Source organism: Camellia sinensis, chromosome 12, assembly GCF_055761805.1.
Source record: "Camellia sinensis isolate YWXY chromosome 12, ASM5576180v1, whole genome shotgun sequence".
In the NCBI taxonomy this organism is placed as follows: Eukaryota; Viridiplantae; Streptophyta; class Magnoliopsida; order Ericales; family Theaceae; genus Camellia; species Camellia sinensis.
This window is the reverse complement of record NC_138972.1, coordinates 163,991,938-164,004,288: the sequence shown is the minus strand read 5'-3', so window position 1 is coordinate 164,004,288 and position 12,351 is coordinate 163,991,938.

Genomic DNA, 12,351 nt, shown 5'->3' with positions numbered 1-12,351 from the left:
TTTTTATTACGAAATTGAAATCCTAATTAATGGAAGGCTAGTCAACTGTGTTTCGGAGAAAAACTAGTCGGATTGGAGAAAACTTACCAGAGTGATGATGAAAACCCTAATTTCGAACTGAAATGGCTTGAGATGAAGATGCAATGAGATGAAGATGAACTGAGATGACGATGAACAATGAAAACGGGTCAAAGAAATTTGTGAGGAATGAATTGAAAAGAGTTTGGCAGAAGATAATGAAACCGTAATGGCAACAGTGAAGATGATAGTGAAACCCTAATTCTTATGTTCTCTTACTCATGAAAATGGTTGGATGTTTGGAATGAATTGAGTCGTCGGAATGCAATTGAGTTGAGCATTCTATGTTGATCTGTGAAGGGTATTTTGATCCAAAAAAAAATTAAAAACGCGCCTGTCGTTAGTGAGGGACTTGAGACATCATTCCTATTTTTGGTGTCCTTTATGCTGTAAATTACTCTTATTAGGGACCTTAAAAAAAATTCCTTTTTTTTTTGTCATTAGTATTATTTAATATTAATAATTTTTTTTTCAAAAAAAATGCGCAACAAATTATTTTCCAAGTGTATTTAGTTAGGTGAATCTAAATCTAAAAGTAAAATTAAAAAATAAAAAAAGTATCAAATGAAGTGAATCTAAAAAGAAAAATGAAGGGGTTATCAAAGAAAAACAGTGTCAAAGACAAAAAAATATGAAAACTAAAAAATTCAAAACTAAAGTTTGAAAAAACAAATTAAACCAAACTATATACACTTTTCGGTAAAGGAAAGCTATCCTTTAGGCACGCTTTGTTGACCATTTTGTAGTCCACGTAAACACGCCATTTTCCATTCTTCTTGAGCACCACCACGGTGTTTGAAATCCACTTTGGATAATGGACTCCCCCTGATTGCCTCTGCTTCTTGTAGGTTCCCCATCTCTTCGACTATTATTTCGGCGTGGTGTATAGCCGATCTGCAAGTCATCTGTATAATTGGTCTGGCGGGGTTGACATTGAGTTGGTGACAAATAAAGTTTGGATCAATACTAGGCATGTCATATGGCGTCCAGGAAAACACTTCGAGATTGAAGATCAATAACTCCATGATATCCTTTCTTTTAGTGTTGGACAAAGATAAGCCGAACAAAATGAACCTCTCTGGGTCAGTCTCATCGATCCTCACTTCCACTAGATCTTTCACAGCATTCTGTTCGGCTGCCTTGCCAACATCTACAAACATTTCATTGTTTTCTAGTTTCTCTACCATCTGCATGAACCCTTTGGCAGCATCTCGAGGCATTGCTTGGACACGATCTGGTCTCCCAAGACTTCTTCATTCACTTCTGCTTCGTTTGGGAATCACACCATTTGATGGTAAGTTGATGCTACAGCTCGCATGGCGTGTACCCATGCTCTCTCAAGAATCATGTTATAAGTGGAGGGAACTTTCAACACCTGGAACTCTAGTTGCTTGACCGTCGAGCCTGCTTTGACCGACAAAATTATCTTGCCGACCGACCATTCAGGCATTGAATTAAAACTAACCAAAGGAGACGTTGCTGGTGCTAAATCTTTGTTTTCCAACTTCAGTCGCTTGAAGGTCTCATAGTATATTATCTCACATGAAAACTCCCCTGGTCTATCCAGATCTTCTTGATATTGAAATTCTTGACGTGCAAAGTAACCACCAGTGCGTCGTTGAGGGGGTTCTGCATCCTTGCCAAGTTTTTATTTGAGAAAGGGATGACATTTTTTGCTTCTGTCTTTCATTTCTTCATGGTTAGTTGTACACTTTGCACCTCCTTCATGTGCTCTGCCTTTCTTTATCATCCCTTTGAACTCACAGACTCACTCAAGTTCAATGATCCCATGTATCACATTTATCGTGCTTTGAGGCAGACTGTCTGCTAACATTCTGTCTGGTATATTGCGGTCTTTGTAAAACCTATTAAATCGACAGTAGCCAAGAAACCTCAATTACTATCGCATTTACATCCTTGATATACTTCTTGTATTCTTTCAAACCAATATGGAGAGCATCAATGTAGACACCCCATTTTTGACCGTTCTCAAGACTTGGACGTCACCGTTTGAACACTCGGTGATTATCCATGTTTGTGTTCGTTTGGAGTTCCCGGAGGCCTCGGCTCGCGCGCCTTGTCTCAGGATCTCCGAACTTGACTGTTTAGTGTCTGGTTTCACACCAAACACTTGTGTTTTGCCTTGGAGAGGCAGGGTAGGGCTTGTAGACCATCCCCACCCACCACTGGCAGTGGCCAGAGGCCATCGGCTGGTTTTTGCTGCCACCGGCAATGTATATTGCCGGCCGGCACTATTTGTTGCCGGTCAGCACTATTTAGTGCCGGCCGGCACTCTTTTTTGCCAAGATGGCATTTTTGGCCGGCCGACTACTATGCATCTGCTTTTGCAGATATTTTAAGACAGCTGTCTTGCTTTTGGCTCCCCTCCATACACGTGTATGGAGGGATCTCTCTCTTGGAAGCTTGTCTTGTAAGCTTTACAAGACAAAAGCTTCTATATAGAGAGGGGTTGGTCTCTTGGCTTAAGAGGTTAGACACTTGAGATATTTTGAGAGCTTAGACAGCCATTGGTAGGGTTTAAGTTCTAGGGTTAGGGTTAGATACACATCCTATCTCTCTTTCCCTCTCTTTTGTGCTCTTGTGTGTGTTTTAGTCCATACTATTGCACACAAGCACCTAGTGTTTCACCTTCCTCTTGGAACTGAGGTTCTAAGGGACTGATTTTGAAGTTTTGGTGTTGGATTCAAGCTAAGGAAGGCCATTGGAGCATCATTGTTGAAGAAGGCTTCAAGGGTAAGAATCTCACCCATTTTTATCCCATTTTTGCATTGTATTTCTACCTATCTTAAATTTGTTTTTGAGCTTAGTGTATAATACAAAAAAGTTCTGTTTTTAAGCCCTCTTGGTTGTTTGTTAAAAGTGTTTTGTGGTTTGGGTAAGTTTGAATACCCTTAGGCCTTGAAAGGCCTCATTTTGTGCCCTTTTGTGTGAACTCCGGGATTTTGGTGTTGGGGTCTCTTCACCACTGAAATCTTGAGGGATTTCAGTGGTGAAGGTGATGCCTTGAAGTCCCAAGAAGGAGAGGGCCACCCCCTCTCCTTGTTGTCCTTGAAAAGGGCATGTTTTGGCCTCTTGAGGGAGCACCATGTTAGAGGGTGTATTGACCATGGCTTGGCTTCTTTTTATGCTTAATATGTCATGTTATGCCTCTGTTTTTACTTGGTTTTGGTACTCCATGCATGTTTAGCATAGTTGCCTTGTAATGCCTTGTGATCCCCTAACATGCCTTAGGTTGTATGCCTTTGTTTCTAGCATGTTTTAGGCTTGCATTCGTGAAGATTTTGTGCTTATCTTGACATGTTTTAGGTCTGTCCATAAGTGTTTGGGTTGATTTTGGCATGCATTATATAGCCTCTTTGTATTCGGGCTTGTTGGCCTTGAGTATGTGCATGTATAGCATGACATCTTTGCATTGATTTGGTGATTTGGGGTCACCTTACATGTTATTTCAGTCCCATTTTCATGCCTATGTGTTTGCCTTTAATGCATCCTTAATGCCTCATAAGCTTGTGTAGCAATGCTCCTTGTTTTGGCACTTGTGCATGCCTCTAAATTTGAGCCACTTAGATGCCATCTAAGTAGTCCTTTAGCCTTGTTTTAACATGCTAAAAACCTGTTTTTAGTTGCTTAATGCATGCCATGTTTGTTGTGATAAATGTGCTTCAAAGCTTCATGACTTGCCTCAAGTACTTGGACCATGCTTGCATGCATTTGCTTGTCTTGTTTAACATGATTTGGCATCATTTTATGACATGATTTTCAATGCTTATGTTGCATGCTAATTGTCCATGAAATCCCTTTGCGAGTGTGCTTGAATGTTGCTTGCTTAATGCTTGAGGTTTGGACCATAACATGTGTATGTGTGCATGTGTGTTTAGCCTCCATTTTTGGGCATTTTGGCTACTGTTTTAGGCCTATTTAGAGTTTCCTAATTCATGTTTAAATCCATCTTTCCATCTATTTGCATTGCCATATGTATGCTTGTATGCTTGCATAAGTTTGTTGCCATGCCATGTTGCATCCTTAGCTTGTATGCCTAGGTTGCATTGCATCTTACATGCATGCCTTATTCCTTGACTTGGTGATAGGAATTGGGCCTTGTTTGTTTGATTGGTTTGCATTTCATTTGACATGGAAGTTGCATACTTGGTTCTTTGGGCCATCATGCATGGAAATGCGTGATTGGTGGTCCGAGAATCGAGGCACATGCCCCTTTGAGTCATTATCATGATAAGGGACATGGTTGGTGCATATATGTCTTGAATTGTGCTGCCATGCTTTGCCTTGCCCTTTGTTGCTGTCATTTGCAGATTTTGCAGGAACACTCTGCCGACCGGCAGTGTAAGGTGCCGACCGGCAATAATTTCTCTGCCGACAACTTCATTTCGTGCCGGTGCCCACATACCACTGCCGGTGGCAATTCCATGCAGCCGGTGATGTCTCCTAGCATCCAAGGAAGCAGTCCTGAGGTTTTGGCAACCTCCAGAGGAGTGAAGGAAGGAAAATAGAGGCAGCTCACGCATGGCGGCTCATTTCCCGAGGCGATTTCCTGTTTTCTTAGGATTAGTTAATTTGCTTAGTTGATTAGGCAATTTGTAATATTAATTAGCTTGCGTAGTTAATTACTTTGTAATATTTATTTGGTCCTTCCGAGTGAGGGCGAATCTGTAATAAGTGTGCGTGAGTGTGTGTATGTCTTCCAACCTCACGTCTTTCTTCCCTTTTATTTACCTGCTTATGATGGTAGATTAGGGCACGTTTAATTTAGCATACCTTATGCTATGCATGTGTGCATCCATGCATTTGTATTGCATGCATTAGGCTCGGTACATCACGCTAACTGCATTTGTACTTCAATTCAAAAATTGAATATGTGATAGTTGATCGCATTTCATACGCCATGCTTAGGTTAGCCGAGCCTATCTAATTGCATCCTGTATGTGTTGCATTAGGCAATTTAACATGAACTAGGACACGCATGTTTGCTAACTAGTTTATTGTTTTGGCACGGAGTACGATGTAAGTATTTTCTCTTTAGCATCTCGCATGCGTGTGAATGTTAACATGACAGCATATTTACCATGTGGCTAGATGCTTATGTGATAAAATGTTTTGAATGCCTGTGGGTGAAGGTTGGATTGTTTGAGTTGGAAAAACTCGTTGAAATCCGCATTTTAGCCTACTTGCGAGTAGCAAATCCAAAACATTTTCCAAAACAAACGGACAGGCAATGCTTATTTCCAAATTAGGCAATCTGGTCTATACTTGTTTGCTGCGCGCATAACATAGTAATTCTAGGCTAATAAATGGAATAAGAACACGTAATGTTTTCAAAATCAGATATCACGGTTAGTAGAGGCCGGTCTTCGGACCGGGCGAAAGGGGGTGCTCATAGCTGACCTTCCCCGATCGTACCCAAGCTCCCGAGCCGAGACAACTCCGGTGATGACGGACATGTGGCCTTCGGCACCGAGTCAGGGTTTCCTAAATTTCCCCATTTAAAAAATATTTAGGTGGCGACTCTGTATCTGGCAAAGCAGTCCATGTTTGGCATTACTTTTTCAAAAATCTGTTTTCTCAAAACGATTTGCCAGATTTGGACTCTTCGGTTCAGATTAAGAACCAATACACAAATCGAGTCCGAACTGTAGCGAGGTCCCCTTCGTGGACTTGTTACAATCAACATATGCACTAGATTTACCTAATCCATTAATGTATATTTTTCCTTTCACGTTCGCCTTGTCTCATCCCCTTCACACGTCGCTTCTTCCTTGCTTGGAGAAAAGGTAATGTGCCAATCGAGTATTCTTGATGACTAACTATTATGTCCAGATTCAACCAACTCAAATGCACACAGGTTACAACGAGTAGAAATATTGATTTTCTTATGTCGCTAATTGCATGTATTGGGCTTAACATCTGGCTCAATTAAGGCATTCCAATTTTTTAACATAACTAAAATTTCTTTGAGATTAGGAGTGTGTATGGTCTAGTTTCATTTCAGTTTGGATCGGTGTGGGATAAAATCAAAACCAATCATTGTTTTATAAAAATGGAAACTAAACCAGGTCATTAAAATCATAGAACCAATCCAAACTAAACCATTTAAACACAGTTCAGTTCGGTTCGGTTTGGAACCACGGTTTCACATAATATATTCACAAGAAAAATTCAATCTATCATAAATTTTAAAAATAATAATAACATACCCATCACACAAACTGCTCTCATAATATTTACCAGTTAAACAAAAACATAACATTAAGCAAACATATTATTCAACATTAATTTGTCAAAAATTTTCAAAACATAAACATGCCCATTGTTCAACCATTAACTTAAACAAATATAACATCTAGCAAACATAAAACCCGTATCAAACAAACATTCTATCATGACAACAACATATTGTTTGAAAATCTACCAGCATATGAATTATCCAACAACAACATATCTATTAACAATGATTTGTTATTATTTGAAAATCTCCCAACATATGAATTATCCTTCATGATGCTCCGCAAGTGGATGGTTATGCAATCCTTCGATTACTTTCAATGACCATTTTTCATTTCTCTCTTATGCCTTCAAAGTAAAAGGACGTATGCACTTCTTTATACTGGTGCCACTCTTAAAAACAAGATAAATCCTTGGTCTCTCATCATAGGTCGACGACTTAATAGCAACGCCAAAACCATAACTCTTAGCAACATCATGTACCCAATTGATCAATTCATTTTTGCTATTGAAAACCTACATATTAAGTCAATCATAAAAACAATTTTATGCATTTATGTACAGTAATAAGTTTAGTTGAGCTAACCTGTCTAGTTGTAAATTGGCCGGTGTGATCCACTAGAAAATTTGAGGGAACCTCACTTCCTCGAGTGGGTCTGAATAAGTGTCCGAGTGTTTAAACCCTAATGCACGAGAAATGGCAAACAAACACCATAACTACATATCTGCCATCATGCAGGAGGATCCGAATAAGTGCTTGCTGTCTAAACCCTAATGCATGAGAAATGGCAAGTAACACCATAATTACATATCTGCCATCATGCAAGAGTGTCTGAATAAGTGTCCGAGTGTTTAAACCCTAATGCATGAGAAATGACAAGTAAACACCACAATTACATATCTATCGTCATGCAAGAGGGTCCGAATATGTGTCCGAGTGTTCGAATCCTACTGTATGAGAAATGGCAAATAAACACCATAATTACATATCTGCCATCATGCAATAGGGTCCGAATAAGTGCTGGGTGTCTAAATCCTAATGCATGAGAAATAGCAACTAAACACCATAATTACATATCTGTCATCATGCAAGAGGGTGCAAATAAGTGTCCGAGTGTTTAAACACTAATGCATGAGAAATGGTAAGTAAATACCATTATTACATATCTGCCATCATGTAAGATGGTCCGAATAAGTGCTGGGTGTCTAAACCCTAATGCATGAGAAATGGCAAGTAAACACCATAATTACATATCTGCCATCATGCAAGAGGGTCCGAATAAGTGTCCGAGTGTTCGAACCCTAATGTACGAGAAATGGCAAGTAAACACCATAATTACATATCTGCCATCATGCAAGAGGGTCCGAATAAGTGCTGGGTGTCCAAACCCTAATGCATGACAAATGGCAAGTAACACCATAATTACATATTTGTCATCATGCAGGAGGGTCTGAATAAGTGTCCGATTGTTTAAACCCTAATGCATGAGAAATGACAAGTCAACACCATAATTACATATCTGCCGTCATGCAAGAGGGTCTGAATAAGTGTCCAAGTATTCGAACCCAAATGCATGAGAAATGGCAAGTAAACACCATTATTACATATCTGCCACACGCAAGAGGGTCGGAATTAGTGTCCGAGTGTTTAAACCCTAACGCATGAGAAATGGCAAGTAAACACCGTAATTACATATCTGCCATCACGCAAGAGGGTCCGAATAAGTGTCTGAGTGTTTGAACCCTAATGCAAGAGAAATGGCAAGTAAACACCATAATTACATATCTGCCATCATGAAAGAGGTTCCGAATAAGTGTCCGAGTGTTCGAACCATAATGGATGAGAAATGGCAGGTAAACACTGTAATTACATATCCGCCATCACGCAAGAGGGTCCGAATAAGTGTCGGAGTGTGCGAACGCTAACGCCTGAGCAATGGCAAATAAACACCATAATTACATATCTGCCATCATGCAAGAGGGTCCGAATAAGTGTCCGAATGTTCGAACCCTAATGGATGAGAAATGGCAGGTAAACACCATAATTACATATCTGCCATCATGCAAGAGGGTCCGAATAAGTGTCCGAGTATTCGAACCCTAATGCATGAGAAATGGCAAGTAAACACCATAATCACATAGCTGCCATCATGCAAGTGGGTCTGAATAAGTGTCCGAGTATTTAAACCTTTATGCATGAGAAATGGCAAGTAAACACCAAAATTACATATCTGTCCTCATGCAAGACGGTCCGAATAAGTGTCCGAGTCTTCGAACCCTAATGCATGAGAAAAGGCAAGTAAACACAATAATTACATATCTGCCATCATGCAGGAGGGTCTGAATTACTGTCCGAGTGTTTAAACCCTAATGCAAGAGAAATGGCAAGCAAACACCGTAATTACATATCTGCCATCATGCAAGAGGGTCCGAATAAGTGTCCGACTGTTCGAACCCTAATGCTTGGGAAATGGCAAGTAACACCATAATTACATATCGCCATCATGGAAGAGGGTCTGAATAGTTGTGCGAGTGTTTAAACTGAAATGCATGAGAAATGGCAGGTAATCACCACAATTACATATCTGCCGTCATACAAGAGGGTCCGAATAAGTGTCCGAGTGTTCGAACCCTAATGCATGAGAAATGGCAAGTAAACACCATAGTTACATATCTGCCATCATGCAAGAGGGTCTGAATTAGTGTCCGAGTGTTTAAACCATAATGCATGAGAAATGACAAGTAAACAACGTAATTACATATTTGCCGTCATGCAAGAGGGTCCGAATAAGTGTCCGAGTGTTCGAACCCTAATGCATGAAAATGGCAAGTAAACACCATAATTACATATTTGCCATCATGCAAGAGAGTCTGAATAAGTGTCCGAGTGTTTAAACCATAATGCAAGAGAAATGCAGTAGAAATGGCAAGTAAACACCTGAATTACATATCTGTCGTCATGCAAGAGGGTCCGAATAAGTGTCCGAGTGTTCGAACCCTAATGCGTGAGAAATGGCAAATAAACACCATAATTACATATCTGCCATCATGCAGGAGGGTCTGAATTAGTGTCCGAGTGTTTAAACCCTATTGCATGAGACATGGCAAGTAAACACCGTAATTACATATCTTCCATCATGCAAGTGGGACCGAATAAGGGTCCGTGTGTTCGACCCCTAATGCATGAGAAATGGCAAATAAACACCATAATTACATATCTGGCATCATGCAAGAGGGTCCGAATAAGTGTCCGAGTGTTTAAACCTAATGCATGAGAAATGGCAAGTAACACCGTAATTACATAGCTGTCATCATGCAAAAGGGTCCGAATAAGTGCTGGTTTTCTAAACCCTAATGCATGAGAAATGGCAAGTAACACCAGAATTACATATCTGCCATCATGCAAGAGGGTCCGAATAAGTGTCCGAGTGTTCGAACCGTAATGGATGAGAAATGGCAGGTAAACACCGTAATTACATATCCGCCATCACGCAAGAGGGTCCGAATAAGTGTCTGAGTGTTCGAACCCTAGCGCATGAGCAATGGCAGATAAACACCATAATTACATATCTGCCATCTTGCAAGAGGGTCCGAATAAGTGTCCGAGTGTTAGAACCCTAATGGATGAAAAATGGTAGGTAAATACCATAGTTACATATCTGCCTTCATGCAAGAGGGTCCGAATAAGTGTCCGAGTGTTCGAACCCTAATGCATGAGAAATGGCAAGTAAACACCATAATTACATAGCTGCCATCATTCAAGAGGGACTGAATAAGTGTCCGAGTATTTCAACCTTTATGCATGAGAAATGGCAAGTAAACACCAAAATTACATATCTGTCGTCATGCAAGACGGTCCGAATAAGTGTCCGAGTCTTCGAACACTAATGCATGAGAAAAATGCAAGCAAATACAATAATTACATATCTGCCGTCATGCAAGAGGATCTGAATTAGTGTCCAAGTGTTTAAACCCTAATGCATGAGACATGGCAAGTAAACACCGTAATTACATATCTGCCATCATGCAAGAGGGTCCGAATAAGTGTCCGTGTGTTCGAACCCTAATGCATGAGAAATGGCAAATAAACAACATAATGACATATCTGGCATCATGCAAGAGGGTCCGAATAAGTGTCCGAATGTTTAAACCCTAATGCCTGAGAAATGGCAAGTAACACCGTAATTACATAGCTGCCATCATGCAAAAGGGTTTGAATAAGTGCTGGGTATCTAAGCCCTAATGCATGAGAAATGGCAAGTAACACTATAATTACATATCTGCCATCATGTAAGCGGGTCCGAATAAGTGTCCGAGTGTTTGAATCCTAATGGATGAGAAATGGCAGGTAAACACCGTAATTACATATCCGCCATCACGCAAGAGGGTCCGAATAAGTGTCTGAGTGTTCGAACCCTAACGCATGAGCAATGGCAAATAAACACCATATTTACATATCTGCCATCATGCAAGAGGGTCCGAATAAGTGTCCGAGTGTTCGAACCCTAATGGATGAGAAATGGCAGGTAAACATCATAATTGCATATCTGCCATCTTGCAAGAGGGTCCGAATAAGTATCCGAGTGTTCGAACCCTAATGCATGAGAAATGGCAAGTAAACACCATAATTACACAGCTGCCATCATGCAAGAGGGTCTGAAGAAGTGTCCGAGTATTTAAACCTTTATGCATGAGAAATGGCAAGTGAACACGAAAATTACATATCTGTCGTCATGCAAGACTGTCTGAATCAGTGTCCGAGTCTACGAACCGTAATACATGAGAAAAGGCAAGTAAACACAATAATTACATATCTGCCATCATGCAAGAGGGTCAGAATTAGTGTCCGAGTGTTTAAACCCTAATGCAAGAGAAATGGCAAGCAAACACCATAATTACGTATCTGCCATCATGCAAGAGGGTCCGAATAAGTGTCCGACTGTTCGAACCCTAATGCATGAGAACTGGCAAGTACCACCATAATTACATATTGCCATCATGCAAGAGGGTCCGAATAGTTGTGCGAGTGTTTAAACCCAAATGCATGAGAAATGGCAGTTAATCACCATAATTACATATCTGCCGTCATGCAAGAGGGTCCGAATAAGTGTCCGAGTGTTCGAACCCTAATGCATGAGAAATGGAAAGTAAACACCATAGTTACATATCTGCCATCATGCAAGAGGGTCTGAATTAGTGTCCGAGTGTTTAAACCATAATGCATGAGAAATGACAAGTAAACAACTTAATTACATATCTGCCGTCATGCAAGAGGGTCTGAATATATGTCCGAGTGCTTAAACCCTAATGCCTGAGAAATGGCAAGTGGCACCGTAATTACATAGCTGCCATCATTCAAAACGGTCCGAATAAGTGCTGGGTATCTAAACCCTAATGCATGAGAAATGGCAAGTAATACCATAATTACATATCTGCCATCATTTAAGAGGGTCCGAATAAGTGTCCGAGTGTTCGAATCCTAATGGATGAGAAATGGCAGGTGAACACCGTAATTACATATCCGCCATCACGCAAGAGGGTCCGAATAAGTGTCTGAGTGTTTGAACCCTAACGCATGAGCAATGGCAAATAAACACCAGAATTACATATCTGCCATCATGCAAGAGGGTCCGAATTATTGTCCGAGTGTTCGAACCCTAATGGATGAGAAATGGCAGGTAAACACAACAATTACATAGCTGCCATCATGCAAGAGGGTCTGAATAAGTGTCCGAGTATTTAAACCTTTATGCATGCGAAATGGCAAGTAAACACCAAAATTACATATCTGTCGTCGTGCAAGACGGTCCGAATAAGTGTCCGAGTCTTTGAACCCAAATGCTTGAGAAAAGGCAAGTAAACACAACAATTACATATCTGCCATAATGCAAGAGGGTCTGAATTAGTGTCCGAGTGTTTAAACCCTAATGCATGAGAAATGGCAAGCAAACACCGTAATTACATATCTGCCATCATGCAAGAGGGTCCGAATAAGTGTCTGACTGTTCGAACCCT